The 19737-nt window shown below is 45.3% G+C and overlaps 1 long non-coding RNA gene across 3 annotated transcripts; it reads left to right on the plus strand.

The window, feature by feature from the left end:
- The first annotated feature begins 1353 nt into the window (after positions 1-1353).
- Positions 1354-19441, plus strand: LOC119113716 (uncharacterized). Of its 3 annotated transcripts, XR_005095940.1 has the most exons (7): positions 1354-1444; positions 2723-2833; positions 3580-7395; positions 7715-7825; positions 9054-9181; positions 17731-17841; positions 19122-19441. It is a non-coding gene; the product is annotated as an uncharacterized LOC119113716 (long non-coding RNA). The 3 variants fall into 3 exon arrangements; XR_005095941.1 differs by lacking the exon at positions 3580-7395; XR_005095939.1 differs by lacking the exons at positions 1354-1444; positions 2723-2833; positions 3580-7395; positions 7715-7825; positions 9054-9181 and adding an exon at positions 16352-16470.
- Positions 19442-19737: the final 296 nt, after the last annotated feature.

The raw sequence follows: 19737 nt of genomic DNA on the forward strand, positions 1-19737 counted from the left end.
ACGAAAGAACGAAGTGTGCAAAAACATAAAACACTTTCTGACGTGACTCTTGATGGACAAGCACAGCGATTCCCAACGACTGCATACCGAAAACAGAATAACAACGAACGGTGCTTAAATGCTGACAGTGAGTGTCCTCGACGCTGTAACATTAGCGTAATAAGGTTCTTCATTAGACGCGCATTTAATCACTGCTCGATTGGACAGGACTATACTCATAATTGATAGGAATCAGATAGATCTTCGTGAACGACGGTTTTTCAAGTTCTGACGTTGAAAACGAAATGCAACGACAAATGACAAGACACTTCGATAGAAAACCAAGACAAGACATCCAACCAACCATCAACCTGTACTATCAAAACCAAATGACGTCTGCCCTCAAACAAGACAAAAAATATTTACGGGAAATTATCTCTCGACATGGTAAAGGCAAAAACGACCACAAAATAGGCATGGCTATTTATTAATGTGGTAAGAAAATATCTAACTCTTGTGACAAACGGCCCAGACAAACCCGACAAACTAAAATTCACCAATGCAGTGCATCAATTCAAATGCAACATCGAAGGCTGCAAACTTCGTTCCATACCTTACATTGGTGTGACTACAACGACACTCTCACGACGCGTGACAACGCACTTACATGACGGGGCACCTCTGGACCACATGCGACACGAAGACGACGGGACATTGACACGAACGCAACTGACAGACAACACTGACATTCTTTGGACGTGCAATGACAGAAGACGCCTTCAAGCTTGGGAAAATATTTAAATTAACGAACCCTTTGCAGCCCTAAACATACAAACAAATTCTTGCACAAATCTTGAGCTATTAGGTGGTTGGTGGTGAGCACTATTGATGTGATTATGGCAATAGTATTCTCATTCTGTCTTTGTAGTGTTCCCGTTATGAGTGCATCTGACCTGTATCAGGGTGAAAAACGGATTCCGTTTAACTTCAGTTAGTTATGCTTCATTATGTTCTCCGTACCCAAAAAATGTGTCCCATTAGTAGTGCACACCGTGCAACATCCTAATTCAACGAGGTGAGTAACGCAACGCTTGATCACAATCGGTCAGTACGTTCCATGTACATACATCCCGAATGCGTTGCATGGGCCATGTCGGCATTGTCCTCTACGCCCTTCCCTGTGTGACTAAGCACTACTCCGTGCACCATTGGCACGTTCGTACACAAGGGTTGCGGTTGATGATATCACCTTGTTCTTGTAAATGTCGCCGTACATCACAGGCCAGTTCGCTGACCTTTAGAGGGGACGGGATGATTGACGCCCCCTCCGCCTCATGGTTCGTTTTTGCCAGTATAAAAAGCGACCAAAGGCAGCATGGGCATATCCTTTTGAGTCGTCTCTCACCAACAATGCGACTGCTGCCATTGATTGTCGTGCTTTGTGTGGTGTTGGTGACCACTGAAGGTGAGTTACTAGTGTTTTTCTTGGCAATGTCCTCTTGTGTTGGTCGCGGCTATTGGGCAATGGAAGTATATGACAGATATGACAATAAAAAGCTCCATAAAGAGACCATGAAAGTATTCTGTGTTAGCCGGGGCGTGTAGCACCATACGGAGAGTTCTTGGTCCTCGTTCTGTAAAGGTGAAAAACTGTCGCAAAATCCGTTGCAAAAATGAAGACCCTCAGGGACTTTAGGAAGTGTGTGACCATTAAAGAAGATTTCAAAGTCACGCTGTGGTGAACAATGGGGATGGACCCTATGTAATGATTATGGTTGTACTTCGGGCAGCCAAGTAGAGATATTTGTGTGTGGCATATATCGGATGTGAATAATTTATTGTAAGTCATTCCATCATACTGCACTGCCGATTTCCACCTTTATCACCGAACTTCCGTGGTTGCCAAAGCAGATACCACTGGTAGGTGGGAGCGACAGAGACAGCATGTCCCCAAAAATAGCTGATGGGCCTTCTACCCCGCCTTCATATGTTCTGTGAGACCTATGGTGCAGACGTCTGCGCGAGAAAAACTGTCAGCTTTATGTCTCACTTCCTCACGTTTCTACGTCGACTTTTCTTTTTACCATGGTAAAGCTGGTGTGCCAATGATAGGACTATTTTGTAGCAAACAGTCTCGCAAACTGTGATCTGACTATGAATCTAGGCAAACTATCCAGCTGATAAAATACCCCGTCTGAAGCTAGTACTCGTAGTAGCAGCTGCTATATTGAGCAGAATCGTTCTGGTCGACTGACCATCCCAAAATGAATCGACATACCAGCACCACCGGGATGTGCACCAACCGGGTGGTGCGAAATCAACCGGATTAGTAATCTTGTTAAACCGGGCGTGTCTAACTTAGACATAAGTAAAAATGCAAAAAGGTAAAGTGATCCCATTCAGTCCCTCGCGGGGATGTGTTCGTGAGGTATTCGGGGGGCAATCACACCTCAACCAGCCCAGGAGAATCATGTATTCCTTGTGGGCAGTCACGATTGTCTGTCTGATTGGTGTCAAAGCTTTGATCGAGCCTTTTTTACTGAGATCGTAAAGAGCCCTTTGGGTTCCTTCAGTAACGCATTAGGCCGCTAGCCACATGCCAGATCTGTACCTCAACTGTCAGCACTTTAGACCGTCGTGCATACAGACATTGCGTCGTGCTAAATGACTCCTTCAGTTCTAACACGTCAAAAGTGTGGCAGGCTTCAACCGTAAACAGAGTTAACCAACCGGTGCGTTGCAGGTGGTAGGTGTCGCAAATTCGGCAAGGCGTGTGGAAAATGGAACAGGGATGTCTGCCGCTGGTGCTGGAGACCTCACAAGCGTCTCTGCTGTCTTCCGGGCGACACATACGGTGCGTTCCAGTCGTTGTCGCCTGGTGCTGAGCAAACGTTGTCGCCATGGTGATGTGTGACGCTATGAACTACGGAACTTCAGCCCAAACTAGGGGTCGTTAGTAACATGTTCATGAACTGTTGTCATGCATCACATCAATAGCTTACATGTAAGGTCATCTCTTACGAGATGTGCTATTTAGTTCTAGCATACGCTCGGGTGTGTGTGAAGTTGCCCGGATGTTTTTTTTCAAAATTGATTGCGAACGGCGCGGCGTGGTCACACAGAACTTTGCATAGCCGTAAAAATTTAAAGGCTGGATCTTTTGCTATGCAAGATTTAGGCGTACTTTGCGAGGTCACTGACCTATTGCAGGCCAAAATCAGGCCGTGGCTCTCAGCGAATGCCATTTCTAGAATTGGTGCATTTCTGAACCACTGTGGATTTGTGCTACTCGAAACCCCAGCTGAAGCGGAGGTTTACCGTGAGATACTTGTCAACTCATGTCATACATGGCGTCGATCGCTCGCCCATCAGGCTTTCTCTCATGAAAGGCGTTCTTCAGGTTTCTTAGAGATGCAATATGCATTTCGAGCATTGCATTTGCTCACGTTAGCAGCGATTTTTTAGTCATAGGATAGTTGTCATAGATGGCATGCTTCTACATTCAAATTGGCTGACGTTATGTTCGTCGAAGCTACAACAACCTGCTGCAGAGGATTTAACATCCACAAATCCCTGCAAGCGACCGTTCTCTAATTTCAGGTGAGTGCGGGAGAAAATGCAGTTTCCCAAATACCTGCAGCACACTAAACGGCAACTGTCACAAAGGATGGTGCTGCGTATACTGCAAAGGAAAACATTGCAAGAATGGCTAGCTGCACCACTTGCTGCCGGCTGCCGCTGTCGTCAAGGGATGGATAACGACTGCACTGACGCCAGATGTGAAGTGACTGCATGCACAAGGAAGACCCATGCTATGTTGGTGGTGTAACAGCAAAGTCGTACGTAATTCTTAACAGGTGTTTATGCGAACCGGACATTTAGCTGCTTGTAGTTGGGCTTTACGTTGAATGCAATTACGGAACCAACTATTTGTTAGCATCTGTTGTGCCAGCTCAAGATGCATCGGCGCCGGTCCGTAAAGCATGGGTATTGTGGCGGGCAGTGCGAACGACACCTGGTCATCTGACAAACGTGTACTCGACGTCCTCAGGTACAAAGTAGGTCATTTTCAGGTTGACAAAATGCCCATATCAGCGTCTCATGGATCGACAGGTCCAGACGCAGACTTCTTTCCCGCTTAAGGTATGGAACTCGAGGCATGTAATTCGTTGAAATTGAAAACATTGAAAACTGCAGCACTCAGAACATGGACGTTTTCTGCGGCGATCGCCTGCTCTTCGATCTCCTGAACTGCGACATTCCGAGCACTGATTTCTCTAATCCAAAGTCTCTTAACTTTGACCTTGTACCAGACTTTTGACATTGTATCGGCCGAAAAGGCCTCGAACACCTGAACGTAGGCCACCTTAGCGCCGAATATTTCAACATCGACCTTTTGTGTCTCGGTTTCCCGAGCTTCTCAGGTCTGGACCTTGGCCTTCTGAGCACGACCTCCAGATTCTTGAGCCAACCTTGAAGAAAATCGTAGGAAAGCCTAAATAGTTGAGTTTTTCATGGCCCCTAACTGTTGCCTGGAAAATTTGGGCATTTTTTTTGCATCTGTACAGTTTTGTTCACTGGTGCTTCCATTTAACAGAAAACCCGGCATATTTTCCTCGTTAAGTAAGTAACAAGTTCGATTATCAAGGCTTTCGGTGAGGTTTTCGCTCCATGCATATCGATTTTACATCAGATTCCTTCAGCCAGATTAATGAGCATGGGTTGATGACTAGATGAGTCAACTTCGAAGAAAAACATAAGGGCCACCTTATAGCTATGATTGCTTCCAACTATTTCAACCTACCTCTTGACAAGATGCGTGATGATCGTTTTCACATTTCATTTCCATCGTTTGTGTTGGGGTTTATCAGTGTTTTCATTTGATATGCAGCGCGGCCTACGCATGCTGTAACGCCGTTACACAAGCGAAACATTCTCTTAGATAGTTTTCCTACGTGATTTCGCCGTCCTAAAGATGGTCCATATGGTTTCTGCAGCCATCAAAATGAGCATCGGTCGACGGTCTAATAAATTGTTACAAAAAAGCCCACGGGCAGCAGCATAGACAAAACGTTTTGCGGATCGTGTACAACTTCCACTCTAGGCAAGGTAGGTCATATTATTAAGCATCGCTGCCTTGGCATCAACAGGAGTTCCCTCGAGATGATGCAGCTGGCTAGAATTTTGACTTCCTCGGGGAGATATTTGCCCGTAAAGTGCACGAATGGTGCCAAATCTAGGCTGAATTTGGGGTAAGATACGTTACAATATTGTTCCAGGGAATAAATTGACAGGATATTGCTGCTAATTTAAGTATCATTCATAACTGAGTATGCAACGCTGGGCATTTAACGTATAAGCTGTCTGCTGGATGTCACCCTATAGAATGCAATTTCCTAACAAACAGAAGTGTTCCACATTGCTGTTTTGGCCTGAACTAGCTATCTTGAGGACCTTTCGATACTGTTCACAATCCTGCCCTTTTTAAGACATGACACACACGCCGGATGATTAAGACACATACGCTGGATGATTTTTAATGTACTTGAGCCAGGTATATGGAGAGCGGAAAGTTTGAAGAAATGTTACCAAGTTGTGCTAAACACAACCTTGCACCAAACTACGCATCGAGCTTAAACAATGCCTCCGAAAGCAGGAGTGCCTTTCGAAAAGAGCCGCTGTGTTAGACGCTACAGGTGAGAAATCAACACCATAGTACGACCTTTCATGTAATTCCTATGCCAACGCCCACATCCTCGAATACATCAGTCCCTTAACACGCGCTCGGGTGGGAGGGGTCAAATTGACCCCCTCCCCGAAAATTTTTCCCGAATGGTTCCCAACAATTCCCGGTCCCTGATCCGTAAAGATGAAAACTGTTGCAAAACAAGCTGCAAAAGTGAAGCCAGCAAGAGGAGTCTTTCTAGGGTGGCAAGGAACCCTCAAAGGGGAAGTTAAGTGGTCAGGCAGTGTATCGGATCCTTTCTTTGTACATGATGGTATGCGTCAAGGGGGTAACGTCTTACCACTGCTGTTCAATGTGTACATAGTTTAGCCTCTTTGTGAGTTGCAAATGTTACCAATCGGTTGTTATGTGGTGAAATGTACAGCGAATGAACTAGTCTCTGCTGTTGACAGGGTGCTTTTATCTACCACGAGGAGAGGGCCTGGAGCGTTGGCTCGGATACGCAAAGGATTTGCCATGCGCAGAAATATTCAAATCAATAAAGAAAGCTGTGCATGTATTTCAACTCTCAAAGATCATATACAGTGCCACACCTGTCTAACTCAAGCTCCCCAACATCATTGTTAATGAATACATAATAGCATGAGCGGAGGAGCTTAAACATAGGCCTTTTAGTGGCCAGTTCTCCCAGTGGCAGTCATGTTATGCGAAGAGTTTAAGTGTCCTTGTATAACGGCAGAAAACTTTGATCTAACTGTTCCAAGCATATTATACCAGCGTGTATATTGTGAACTGTGCAACACTGTGAATGGAAAGAAAGGATTTCGAGAACGCTGTATGGCCTACCACTTATATAAAGAGAAGCTGGTAAGGGTGCCGCGGTGGACAAGGATTCATTATCTGTGTAAAAAGCTTGAACCTCTACCTATGGATATCTGGGAACAGCTTCTATGGATATGTGGGAAACGATCTCACCTTAAGCAGTGCTTGTTGTGCGAGCTCTGACCCCTGCCATCCGATCGCGCGATTCCACGCAACGGCAGAATTTCATGGCGTACGTTTAACGTGCCGCAATGCTCGGCACGGTCCGTCCTGCCCTCTGACGTCATCTGACCTTTATCGCGGCCGCTGCCACCGGCCGCAGGCAATACCTGACAAGGACAAATAGAGAGCGCTCAAAACGACGCGAACGCACCCCGGCATGGGTGGCAGAATCGGAAGATAGGAGCTCTGACCAACTGAACGAACGGGACGGGAAAGTCTTGTCCCAGGTTAGCACCTATATAGTAGCTGGAGTTCAACCAAATACTCGTGTCCGTTGAGAACAGCATTGTTGAGGCATTGCACGTAAGCAAAGTAGAGTTAGTGGGGTCATTGCCAGGACATGTGCGCATGCGAGACATGCATATAATTTTATGGCATCGAACCTCCCGGCAGTCAGCAGGTCACATGTTCGGGACATCTTTTCGCCCACCTGGGTCGGTTTGTCCGTGATCACCACCAAATGCACCAAGTAGGTCATGACCCAGAATAATGTCCTCCGACCTTTCAGGCAAGTACTGACTGCGTTGCCTTCTGCCTTGATTTATGCTTGTGAGTGTGCTACGTTTGTCCTTTATGTGCGAAGATAGGTACCAGTCTGATGGTGGAAAAAGAACTGGATTATTGATATCATTATTGCTATTAAACCAGACGTCTCTGATCTACCTCTCCGCAAAAGGTGCAAAAAGGTAAGATGATCCATTTGAAACCCCCAAGGGGCGTGGGCATCAGGTATCGAGGCGGTATTCGCCCCCGAACGTACCCAGGAGAATCACGCTCCTGTGAGCAGTCACGATCATATGGTGTCAAATCTTTGATGGTAAAATAGCCTTTTGGTTCTCTGGAGCAATGTATACTCATATGCCAAATCTACGTCACAATTTCCAGAATTTCAGACCGTCATGCAAACAGAAGTTATATCGTACTGAGTGACTCCATGAGTTCAAGGACGCTTAAGTCCTGGCAGGTTTCAGTCGTATTGGGAAGTAACCAACTCATGCATTGCAGGTCGAAAATGTTACAAATTCGGCCAGGCGTGCGGTACATGGAACAGGGATGTCTGCCGCTGGTGCCGGAAACCTCACAAGCGTCTCTGCTGTCGCTCGGGCGACACCTTCGGTACGTTCCAGCCGTTGCCACCTGGTGCAGAGCAAACGTGTCGCCATGGTGATGTAGTTGTGACGCTATGGAGTACGAAACTTCAGTTCAGATTAAGGGCTGTTAATAACATGTTCATGAACTGCTGTCATGCACTGCATCGATAGCTCACAATGTAAGGTCTTACCTTAGGAGACGTGCTATTCGTCTTAACACACGCTCGGGTGTGGGTGAAGTTGACCCCGATTGTTTTTTTTAATGGATTGCGAACGGTGCGACGTAGTGACGCCCAACCTTGCATAGCCGAAGACAATTAACTGCTGGATCTTTTAGTGTACCAAAATTAAATGTACCTTGTGACGTCGCTGAGCTATTGCAGGTAAAATCAGGCCGTGGCTATCAGCGAAGGCCATTTCGAGGAAATCGTTCATTTGTTAACTTTATAAACACAACTTGCATTGAACGAGGCCAGATATAAAGATAATACCAAGGCCAAGACCAAACTTTTTTATTCGAGGGCTTGCTTGCTGAGGTGGTTTTTGGCGCTCATTTTGAACTTAACAATGATTGGACATACATGATCCATGGACGTACAAAAGGTCAGATTAGTTCACTGACCTAAAATGACGAAAATTGATATTTTGCTTGTATAAACGTACTGCCTTGCTGCATTTCTGGGGCTTTTCTATGCCCGAAAGGGAATCAATCTTCTAGATTTTTTATCACTGTGACCTTCATGTGGTCAAACAAGGTCACCAACCTTAAATTGGCTGGACGCACGGCGGTTGCATGAAGGGGTCTGGAGACAATAACCTGGAGCTTGACCTTGTTTGACCTCGTTTGACCACAAGTATGTGACGTAAGAAAGCAAAATTTTGACACAAGTGAGTCCGTATACAAACAACTCACTCTGTCAATATAGTGCCTCTAGTTCTCATATTGTTCTGAGATGGCAGCGGGTCAAATCGACCACCACCCGAGCGAAGGGTATTTAACCGACCACCGCGGCGTTAAAGATGGGTGTTAACGAATGTTCAAGATGCCATTAGCGTTTGGACTGTGTTCATTTTCAGATCATAGCATGCCCATATCAGATGCGTTTTCGCGTCGAGAGCATAGGAAAATTGCTATGAATAATACGTGCTCATTTTTACGATAAATGACGAAATATTTGTTGACGTTGCACACCATTTATTTTGTAATATCCACCATGCACCCATTGTGACAACCGATCACTCTCTCATTTCAGAGGAATGCAAAGCAAAATGCCACTACCCATATCAATGCCGCACATTAGGAGGAACGTGTACCAAAGGATGGTGCTGTCCTCTGTACTATCCGTAGACGGCCGCCACGTCGAAGACACCGATGTTTCAGGTGAACTATATTTCATGACCGCCCATCGCCAACACCGCGCCTCAACTCCTCGTAGACGCTGACAGGGAAACAACGAAACCCCGGAAATGGACAGACTAGAGCTGGAACTTAACAGAGCGGAAACAGACCGAACAGAGACTACAATTAACAATACAAAATGAATACGAAAATAGCGTGGATTAACTAACACTTAATGAGACCTTGAGATAATAGCAAACTAAGTGACTCAGCAAACGAGAAGCGAGCACTAATTCAAACTAGAAATGCAAACGGTACACCGACTATATTTCGAAGCCATTGATAGACGGGTAAGCTGTACCGGCAAGTACCGGCTGCCAATGTCGTCAAGGGATGGATGAAAACTATAATGATGTTGATACATGCGTACGATAATCTGTCACTGCATGCACATCTAATTCATGTTTTATGTTGTTGGCAGTTAGACGAGGCCATATGCGATTCTTTGCACATGTTTAAGTAAACCGCACAATCAGCTTCTTGTGAAAGAGCGTTGCATGAAATACAACTACGGCGTCGTGTATATATTTGCACGTGTTGCACCAGTTGAAGACATCGAGGCGACGGCTCGCAAAAGGTGACCGTGGAAGCACGGTATCGCGGAGAACGCCATACTGCAGTAGTCTTCCCGCAACAAGTACCTAACGAGATGCTATCAAGAATAGAACATTTTGGGGTTGGTTTTTCTTGGCGGTGGTATCCAGATTTGCATAGTTTGCATCTCAAATGGGAGTGTCCACGCCAGGACCGGAAGACCCAGCTACAAACTCCCCGGTCTCTAAAGACCAGGTCTCCATCACACATCTTCCGGGGCACCGCAAGTATTCTGAGCTCCAACAATCCCAGCAGCAACCTTTATAGCGATGACCGTTCGTACATCAATCTTTACGCCGCCGTGCATCGGTCTTTGTGCCGCCGTAATAGGGTAGGTGCATGCTGCGAACATCAGCTTTTTATTGTCCATTGTCTGTGCCTCGATCTCCTGAACAGCGGGGGAGATTGTCTATAACTTTTCTCCCAGACAACGTAGGTGATATTTTTGTGTGCCTTTGACGGGGTCAAAGAGAGTGTTCAGACGATCATGCACCTAGCTTGGAATTCGGTGCACGTAATCCGTTGAAATTACAAACATTGAAAACTGCAGCACTCAGAACATGGACGTTTTCCGCGGCTATCGCCAGCTCCTGGATCTCCTAAACCGCGACATTCTGAGCATTGATTTCTCGAATCCAAACTCTCTTAACTTTGACATTGTACCAGACCTTTGACATTGTATCGGCCGAAAGGGCCTCGAACACCTGAACGTAGGCCAACTTAGCGCCGAATATTTCAACATCGACCTTCTGTGTCTCGGCTTCCCGAGTTCTCAGGTCTGGACCTTGGCCTTCTGAGCATAACCTCCGGATCCCTGAGCCAACCTTCAAGAAAATCGCAGGAAAGCCTAAAGATTTGAGTTTTTATGGTCTCTAACTTTGCCTGGAAAATTTGGGCATTATTTGCATCTGTGCAGTTTTGTTCACTGGTGCTTCCATTTAACAGAAAACTAGGCATATTTTTCTCGTTAGGTAAGCAACAAGTTCGATTATCAAGGCTTTCGGGGAAATTTTCGCTCCCTGAATATCGATTTTCCATCAGATTCCTTCACCCAGACTAATGAGCATGGGTTGATAACTAGATGAGTCAACTTCGAAGAAAAACGTAAGGGCCACCCTATAGCCATCATTTCGTCCAACCATTTCAACCTACCTCTTCACAAGATGCGTGATGATCATTTTCACATTCCATTTCCATCGTTTGTCTTGGGGTATATTAGTGTTTTCATTTGATATGCAGCGCGTCCTACGCATGCTGTAACGCCGTTACACAAGCGAAACATTCTCTTAGATAGTTTTCCTACGTGATTTCGCCGTTCTAAAGATGGTCCATATGGTTTCTGCAGCCATCAAAACGAGCATCGGTCGACGGTCTAATAAATTGCTATAAAAAAGCCCACAGGCAGCCCCATAGACAAAACGTTTTGCAGATCGTGTACATCTTCCACTCTTCTTCCACTCTAGGTAAGGTAGGTCATATTTGTAGGCATCGCTGCCTTTGCATCAACAGGAGTTTCCACGAGATGATGCAGCTGGCCAGAATTTTGACTTCCTCGGGGAGATATTGGTCCGTAAAGTGCATGAATGGTGCCAAATCTAGGCTGAATCTGGAGTAAGATACGCTGCAATATTGTTCCAGGCTATAAATTGATAGGATAATACGGGCAATTTATGTATCGTTCATAACTAAGTATACAACGCTGAGCATTTGACGTAAAAGCTGTCTACTGGATGTCACTCTATATAATCCAATTTCATAACAAACAGAAGTGTTCCACATTGCTGTTTTGACCTGAACTAGCTATCTTGAGGACCTTTCGATACTGTTCACAATCCTGCCCTTTTTAAGACATTAGCCTCTCTAGTTTCAGAGCTATACGCCCACGACAGTGGGAAAGCTGCATCGGCAGAGTATTTCAAGGTCATCTTGGTATCCATGACGTAGCCTTGTCGTCATTCAAATTCTGTCATTCCATAAGCCATGCAGTGATTAATACGCGCACGGGTGACCGGTTGGACACCCTTCGCTCGGGTGGGAGTCAGTTTGACCCTGTGAGATCCCAGGAACTAAGAGAGAACTAAGGTCAATACTCACAGGGTGTATTGACCTATACGTGAACTCACTTAGATTAAATATTGAGGCTCCTAGGTCATGAACTTTGAGTGAAATCGGGTCAAGCAATGTCAAATTCCAGGGTAGTCTCCAAAGGGCTCCTAGAATATAGATAACTGTTCTAAGCAAAACCTCACATACCCATTTCACGTCAGTGACCTTGTTTGACATTTTGAAGATCATAGTGACCAAAATCATACAAGACCGCCTTAACTTTTGCATTGGGATAAACGACAAAGATTGCGCTAGGCATATGTTCCTAAAAACAAAATGCCAACCTGGGTCATTCTAGGTCACTGACATATTCAGACCTTACGGAAGTACATGGAAGGTGTATAATACGGTTCCAGTTATCAATAAATTCGAAATAAGCACCAGGAACTACCCCATACAGCAAACGCTAGAGTAATAAAACATGTTGTGATTGACCATTGTCTGACCCTCATACCTGACCTTAGGTCAGTGTAATTTGTTCATTCAATAGCTGTGTTGGCTAAGAAAGCATCTTAGAGATGTATGGCTTCGTCTAACACTCTAACGTTGTTGGATAAGGTTGAACGATTCCTTCGAAATTGCCTTCGCTGAAACCATGGCCTTACTTTGACCCACCATAGGTCAGCGACCTTGCAAGGACATCTAAACGTTTGATCCCCGACGATCCGCTATTCAATTTTCTACAGCTATGCAAAATTTGACGCGACTACGCCGCGTCGTTCGGAAATCATTCCACAAAAACATTCGGGGGAGGGGTCAATTTCCCTCCCCCCCCCGAGCGTATGTTAAAGCCAAACAAATCTTATTGTCGGGGAGTTCATATCTGACATTCGGGAGCGCGATTTCCAGATGTAACAGCCGTCAATTGGCTCCCAATCGATGTTGTGCAAGGTGCGATCACGTAATCGAACTATGACGCATTGAGGAGCATATTTACTACACAAAGCATTATGTTGTCTACAACAGTCTTTTCCACTCAAGAGGCATATTAACAGTTATAAGTGAGCTTAGGTCATCATATCTAGCGCTTGCTTTAATATTTTCAAATGTAGAGCATTCTATTTCAAGCGTATCTTGTTTAGTTTAAACCCGACCGAACTCGTATTTGCGCCATGCCTCACATGTTGATTCAACGTCCGAATCGCTCACAACAAATGCGGCTCTCTGTCTGGCTCAGCTCCATGGAAGCGTCACCAAAGATCACGGAAAAGAAATTCCTAAATCGCATCGCAACCTTAATGCCTTCAAACTTGATTATTCAATGTGAGTAAAGCACCGGTTTATGGTATGGGAACACGCTGCGTGTACACACATTCTGAACGCCCTCGATATGCCATGTCGGCATCGTCCTCTGCATTCTGCCCGGTATGACTGAGCAGTGCTCCGTCTGCCATCGCCACGCTCGCAAACATAGGCTGCGGTTAAGGATTTCACATCGTCAATGCAAATGTCATCGAACATTTTAGCTCGTTGACCTTTGGAGGGACGGGAATGATCAACTCCCCCTCCGCTTCCTGATCCGTGTTCACCACTTTATAGGGTGATCAAAGGTAACCTAAGCATATTCTGTCTGGCGCATCTCGCCAATCATGCGTCTGCTGATATTGATTGTCGTGTTTTGGCTGGTGCTGGTGACCATTGAAGTTGAGTTGCTGGTGCTCTTCTTGGTGAAGTTCGCCCGTATTGGTCGAGGCTGTTTGACAGCGAAGAGATTATTAGAAATGACAAGGAAAAGGTCGATAAAGTAGCTGCGGGAGCATTCTGTCAGTCTGGGCTCTGCAGTACCGAACGGAGAGCTCCTTGCACCTGTGCTGTAAACGACATAAACGGTTCCAAGCCCACCTTCAAACAAGAAATTAAATCCATGACGTGGCTTTAAGGTCTGCAAGATGCTTAAAGAGAGCGTAAAGGTGTTGAAACACATTACAAAGTCATGCTCTGATGAGCCCTTGAAACCTTGTCAATAATCTTAACAGCACGCAACGGTGCGGATGTTTCATCAACAGGATATTACCAGCATATTCATGTTCTGTTTTTTAGTCAAACTTATGCGGCCAACATTTCAAAACGATGCAACCTTTTTATTGGACGACACTGGCGCTCGCAAGACAGTACCGGCAATATCAAGCTCACGGTAGTTCTCGGTAGTTTAAATTTCTAAGAAGTTCAACTTTCTAAGTAGTTCAAGTTCGTACTTAGCATGTGAATTGCAAAGGAAGGCTGCTGTCACATAAGTGTTATCTCTTTCAACATGCGACGGCTACGTTTCCAAACTATCACGCACTTTTTATGGAAAGCCATCTTCACCTGAAATAATCGTCCGGTTACCGAAAACAATCAAGACATTGTAATTAAATGAAAAAATGGCAAAACATTGACACCGCCCCAACGGCGAAAAAAGGTCTTAATCTTCTTAATCTTTCTTAATGTCATATGTTCCATTGGTGCCAATAACATAAAAAGCACAAGGTAATGTATGACGCCAATATAGGAATAAAAACGTTATCGTGTTGTGCTTCTACCGTGATGGCAAACATCAATGTGGTTTACTGGGTTGAGAAATGTGCTTACATTGTTGCTTTATCCATTTGTTTCCCTAGTTCAGTACGTCAGTATGTATGGTTTACTGGTTCACAAAGTCGGTGGATGATTATTAAGATACTTGAGCCAGGTACATAGAAAATGAAAAATCTGAAGAAATGTTACCAAGTTCTGCTAGACACAATCTTGCACCGAACGACGCATCCAATTAAACAATGCTTCCAAAACCAGAAGTGCCCTTCGAAAAGAGTCGCTGTGTTAGACGTTACAGGGGAGAAATCAAAGCCATAGTACAATATTTCAAGTAATTCCCGTGCTAACGCCCACATACTTGAATGCATCAGTCGTTTAACGCGCGCTCGGGTGGGAGAGGTCAGATTGACCCCCCGAAAACTTTTCCCGAATGGTTCCGAATGGCGCGGCGTAGCGGCGCCAACTTTTGCATAGCTGTAGACAATTGAATAGCGGATCGTTTGGTGACAACAAAATTAGATGACAATGTCCCGGTCCCTGATCCGCAAAGCTGAAAAACTGTTGCAAAACAAGCTGCAAAAGTGAAGCCAGCAAGAGGAGTCTTTCCAGGGTGGTAATGAACACTCAAGGTGGGAGTTAAGAGGTCAGACAGTGTATCGGATCCTTTCTTTGTACAGAATGGTATGCGTCAAGGGGGCAACGTTTTGGGGGGTACGAGTTGCACCGAGTCAGAGTTGTAACGAGTTGTGCCCTTACAATGGGTACGAGAGGACAGGAAACGCAGGCATCGCTCAATGAAAGAGATTCTAGTGATATAAATCAAGTTCGACGTTTGATTTTCGATTTGATCCTCATGTTGCGTCATGCATAAAAAATAACAGCAAAAATGGGCTCGTTGCCATCGAAGTTCTCTCTACAACGGTCTCACACGTCCGTCTAGGTCAGCAACATACAAGTTCGAGACTGGATTAGCATTCTGAATTCTGAGAAATGTGCAAAGATGCGCCAGCAGCAAGACAAGGAAATTTGGCCCTCCTAGCTACATTTAACTGGTTACATAGAAGATTTCCGTTACTCTTTCGTGGCAGCTGATATTGCAGGGTCTCATATAAAAAGTACGAGGATGACAACTATTCCACACGCGCGCAGTCAGGTGGAAAGCGTTTTCTGCAGTGCGTGCGTCGTGTATGTAGCACATGTTTATATAACTACGGTATATAACACATGCTGCCTCCGTGAGTGGCACCCCTACAGTGAGTGCAAGAGGACACTGCACGACATGTATCGATCAATCGAGATTATTTTCGTCATTCGTAATCATCTTTGACCTTTGACCGTCGACTTGACCTGGAATTTGACCCATTCGTGATAACTAAGTGTAGAAATGGACTGCCAACCATGGAAAATCTGTCAAAAATGGTGTCAAACGACCTTCTAATCCATCGATAGAAGAAAAAACGTTGAATTTGGAGAAAAAATCAAGATGGCGGTGGCCACCGTCTTGAATTCTGTGATATGCTCAGATATCCAAGTGGTTACTAAGCTAATTTGGATCTCCAAGCGACATGGAACATATCTCCGTGAAAAAGTCTGCGGTACTCCACATTGCAGGCTGTCATAAAGGAAGCATCAAAATGGCAACTCGACTATTAACACCATGCAACATCCTAGTTCAACGAGGTGACTAACGCAACGCTTTATCACAATCGGTCGGTACGCTCCATGTACTTACTTCTGAATGCGTTGCATGGGCCATGTCGGCATTGTCCTCTACGCCCTTCCCTGTGTGACTAAGCAGTAATGGCACGTTCGTGAACAAAGGTTATGGTTGATGATATCACCTTGTTCTCGCAAATGTCGCCAGACATCACAGGCTTGTTTGTTGACCTTTGGAGGGGACGGGATGATTGACACTCCCTCCGCTTCCTGGTCCGTTTTTGCCAGTATAAAAAGCGACCAAAGGAAACATGGGCATATCCTGTTGAGTCGTCTCTCACCAACAATGCGTCTGCTACCATTGATTGTTGTGCTTTGTCTGGTGTTGGTGACCACTGAAGGTGAGTTTCTGGCGTTTCTCTCGGCAAAGTCCTCTTGTGTGGGTCGCTGCTCTTTGACAATGTAAGCATTTAACAGACATGACAATAAAATGGTCCATAAGGAGACCGTGAAAATATTCTGTGTCAGCCGGAGCGTCGTAGCACCACACGGAGAGCTCTTGGTCCACGTTCTGTAAGAAGAATTCAAAGTCACGCTGTGATGGACCCTTGGGATGGACTCTATGTAATGTATATATGTGTGCTTCGGGCAGCCAAGTACAAGTGTTCGTGTGTGCTACAACTTTGGAAGTGGATAAGTCATTGGAAGTTATTCCATCATGCTGCACTGCCAATTGCCACCTTATCACCGACTTTCCATGGTTGCCAAAGTAGACAACACTTGTAGGTGGGAACTGCAGGGACAGCATGTCCCCAAAAATAGCTGGCGGGCCTTCTGCCCCGCTTTCATATTTTCTGTAAGACCTATGGTGTAGGCGTCTGCACAAGAAAAACTGTCAGCTTTAGGTCTCATTTCCTCACTTTCCTATGGCCACGTTTTTTTTACCAGTATTATGGTAAAATATACTTTCCTATGGCCACGTTTTTTTACCAGTGTTATGTCAGGTAAAGATGGTATGATAATGATAGGACTATTTTGTAGCAAACTGTCCCGCAAACTGTGATCTGAATACGCATCTAGGCAAACTATTCAGCTGCTAAAATGCCCCGTCTGAAGCTGCTACTCATAGTAGTAGCTGCTATATTGAGCAGAATCGTTGTGGTCGACTGAACTACCCCAAGATGTCTTGTACCGACATCCCCGGCATTTGCACTAACCGGTTGGTGCGAAGTCAACCGGATTATTAATATTATTGTTCCTATTAAACCGGGCGTGTCTGATCTAGATATCAGTAAAAGGTGCAAAAAGGTAAGATGATCCATTGCAGATCCCCGAGGGATGTGTTCGTGAGGTATTGGGGGTGGGGGGGGGGGGGAGAGATGGGCAATCAGACCTCAACCAACCCAGGAGAATCATGTATTCCCTGTGGGCAGTCACGATTGTATGGTGCCAAAGCTTTGATCGTAAAAGATCATTTTGGTTCCTTCCAGCAACGTACTAGACCGCTAGTCATATGCCAGATGTGCGTCACCATTGTCAGCACTCCAGACCGCCGTGCGAACAGAAGCTATGTCGTGCTAAATGACTCCTTCAGTTCTAGCACGTCAAAATTGTGGCAGGTTTCAACCGTATTGGTGAAGTAACCAACTCATGCATTGCAGGTGGAAAGTGTTACAGATTCGGCCAGGCGTGTGGAAAATGGAAAACAAATGTCTGCCGCTGGTGCTGGAAACCTCACAAGCATCTCTGCTGTCTTTGGGGCGACACCTTCAGTACGTTCCAGCCGTTGCCGCCCGGTGCTGAGCAAGCTTGTAGCCATGGGGATGTAGTTGTGGCGCTATCGGCTACGAAACCCCAGCTCAAACTAGGGGTCCTATGTAACATGTTCATGAACTGTTGTCATGCATCACATCATAGCTTACATGAAACTTCCCCCCTTACGAGATGTGCGGTTTAGTTTTAACACAAGCTCGGTTGTGTGTGGAGTTGCCCCGGATGTTTTTTTCTCTCTTCAAAATGGAATGCGAACGGCACATCGTAGTCACACCGACCCTTGCATAGCCGTAGATAATTGCTATGCAGGAATCAGACGTGCCTTGTATGGTATCTTTTAAGATCGCTGACCTATTGCAGGTCAAAATAGGGCCGTGGCTCTCAGCGAAGGCCATTTCCGGAAAATCATTTATTTGATGCGGTGACGAAGTGTTTGACGAAGCCATACATCTCTTAGATAGACTATGATGCCATAAACCAATTGCATTTATAAACAACAACCTCCATTGATGTAGGCCAGGTATGAATGTCAGAACGAGGTCAAAATTGGCGTTTTATATTCGAGGGCTTGCTTCAAGAGGTAGTTTTTGGAGCTCATTTCGAAGTTAGCAAAGACAGGGATTGCAATATACATGATCCATGTACTTTTAAGGTCAGGTTGAGTCACTGACCTAAAATGACCAAGATTAATATTCTGTTTTTAGGAACGTATGCCTAGCGGAGACTTTGATGATTTTTCAATTGCAAAAGGGGTACGTCTTGTGCATTTGTGTTTGCCATGACCTCATTAACGTCAGACACGGTCACTGAACTTATATTGTCTAGATGCACAGCGGTTGCATGAGAGGGTCTGGGGATACTAATCTGAAGTTTGATCTTGCTGACCTCGTTTGACCCCGAAGTCATGACCTGGGAATCTATAATTTTGACACAGGTGAATTCACATATACGCGACTCACTCTGTGTATTTGGTGTTTCCAGCTTCCATACTTTTTGATATCGCAAGGGGTCAAACTGACCCCCACCCGAGCAAAGGATGTTTAACCGGCCACATCGTCGTGTGTTTAAGATGCGATTTGCGTTTCGATTGTGTTCATTTTCATATCACAACATAATCATGTCAGATGCGTTTTGGCATCGAAGCCATAGGATACTCGCCATGAAAAAAACGTTCTTCTAGTAACGATAAATAACGAAATATTATTTCATGTCACACACCACTTACTTTGTAATATCCACCATGCACCAATTGTGACGACCGATCAACCCCTCATTTCAGAGGAATGCAGAAGAAAATGTCGCTTCCCCCGTCGATGCAGCACATTGAGAGGACGCTGTAGCAAAGGATGGTGCTGTATTCGGTGCAAAGGAAAACATTGCAAGGGTTAACTGCACCACCTACTGTCGGCTGCCGCTGTCATCACGGGATGGATAGCGACTGCAGTGATGTTGATATGTCGCTGCATGCACACGGTATTCCTATTTTATGTTGAACGCACTTTTGCAAGATCGTGTTCGATTTCCTGCACGTGTTTATGCGAACCGGACAGGCAGCTTCTTAGGAGAGGGTGTTACATTGAATACAATTACGGGATCGTGTATTTGTTTACATCTGTTGTGCAAGTTTGAAATGCAAGGCGACAGTTCGCAAAGGGTGGCTATTGAAGCAAGGGATCGCAGAGGACACCAGACTGCAGTCGTCATGTCACAGCAGGCACCAAGAGACATTACAGTCCCAGAGACCCCCGCCCGCGCCGAAGAACCGCGCCTATCCTGTGAGCAGTTACAGTCATGTGGTGTCAATGCTTTGATCGTAAAATGACCTTTTGGTTCTCCCGAGCAGCCTATTAGACCGCTAGCCATATGCCAGACTTGTTCCACAGTTTTCAACGTTT

The sequence above is a fragment of the Pollicipes pollicipes genome, unplaced genomic scaffold (assembly GCF_011947565.3).
Source record: "Pollicipes pollicipes isolate AB1234 unplaced genomic scaffold, Ppol_2.1 Scaffold_7262;HRSCAF=8765_pilon_pilon_pilon, whole genome shotgun sequence".
In the NCBI taxonomy this organism is placed as follows: Eukaryota; Metazoa; Arthropoda; class Thecostraca; order Pollicipedomorpha; family Pollicipedidae; genus Pollicipes; species Pollicipes pollicipes.